The following is a 1,695-nucleotide window of genomic DNA, read 5'->3' on the forward strand; positions in this document are numbered from 1 at the left end:
TTGCTAGTCGGCCTCACTGGCTGTCCAAATTTTTGTTCAGGTATTTTGACAGCCAGCGGGGCCGACTAGCAAGATACTGAAGCTTGGCCCAGTGGGAGATTCCTCCAGCCACATACAGTAGTTTAGCATAGATGGAGGAATCTGTTGCACTTTTTCCATCTGACCATAGAAAATCTGCAGATAATTTATAGGTGTATGGCCAGAAATTAGACTACAACATACCCATGACTGCTGACTCTGGCTTCTCTAACATTTTATAAATGGGAATTAAGGCTGGCTTATATCACTAATTATTTAGGCAAAAGTCATCATTCCCTTGCAACAAACATACCAATCATGGAACTTATAAAGAATTAAAGGGCAGAAAAATCACTTTTTATACAGCATGTGTAATGGTGACCACTGTCTTTAGGACTGAAGGTGAGGGAAAATCCAAAATTCATAAATCTTATTATAGAGATACTTTTTCCAGCCCCGACTAAGAAGATATTTATTTTATTTTGGACAGAGATTACATCTTACATCCTGTTGTGTTTAAGAAGCAGAAAGTTGAATATAGACAAAAGAAACCTAACAGGGGTGTTAGACTTTAAGGAGAAACCTCACCTGGGTCACATGCTGCCATTTTGAAACAAGACCCAGCACATGGGCAGTCACGCCGCAGGACTCTGCCAGTTCCCATAGACTTAGCAGAGAACCCCAGGTGTGTGTGCTCTTGTGCCAGAACTCCCGTCCATTCGCAGACCGCCATGGTTCTCTGTTCGGTCTATGGGACCTGTCAAGGCCTGCAAGAGACCCGTGGCATGTCTGTGCATGCACAAGAACTCATAAACTGCCTTCTAGCATGTGTGATACAGATATCACAAGAGGCAATCGGGAATGATTATGTTGTCCTTGTCTAGGTGAGGATTAAGGAAATAAAGCCATAAAAATAAAAAATAATTAAAAAGGTATTTATGTTTTTTTAAAAATCCCTGCGATTGTGTAAAAGGGAGGGGGAAGGCAGGTGAGAGCAAGTTGTTTAAATGGGTAAAGGTCCGCTTTACAGTATATATAAACGCTAAGGCTACATTCACACTAGATGTGAATGTGCATTTTGGGATTCCTGAGTTAGGAACTTATGCATTCCTGGAGCAGAAATCCTAAATATGCAATTTAGAAGCAGATGCTGCCACTCCTTCAAGTTACTGATCGAATGTCAGTGGCCAAATTTGAAATCGGCAATCCGCATGTGATCACTGTCAATCCTATCGTAGGACTGTAATATGTATAAAAATGGCACAGTCCTAAAGTGGTTATACCAAGAGCACGAATGGTGCCGTTCTTTTCAGCCAACTGTCAGCTTTACCATATAAGTGTTCAGGTGGCTGTAGAGCTGGCCAAGCACTTGTATGCTGCCAAATAGTGCCCCCCCCCCCTCCCCAGAACCAGCACGGTGGGTGTTGGTGGCTGTATTGGAGGGGGATCAGCACACTTGCAGTGGGTGATCTCCCCTCCATTTACTGAAACTGGAAGTAACAATGATTTTGTCACTTCTAGTTTCAGCCTGTCATTTCTCCGGCTGCTGTGACTGGAGCAGAAGCTGGTGGAGCATGATCTGTACTTCATCAGCTTCTTTGGGGTCCATAGGTCACATTAGGGGTCTAACAGACCCCTGATGGTTCTATAAAGAGGACCTGTCACTAGAGGTGCAAC

Source organism: Nanorana parkeri, unplaced genomic scaffold (assembly GCF_000935625.1).
Source record: "Nanorana parkeri isolate BGI_ZX_2015 unplaced genomic scaffold, ASM93562v1 scaffold22, whole genome shotgun sequence".
Lineage (NCBI taxonomy): Eukaryota > Metazoa > Chordata > Amphibia > Anura > Dicroglossidae > Nanorana > Nanorana parkeri.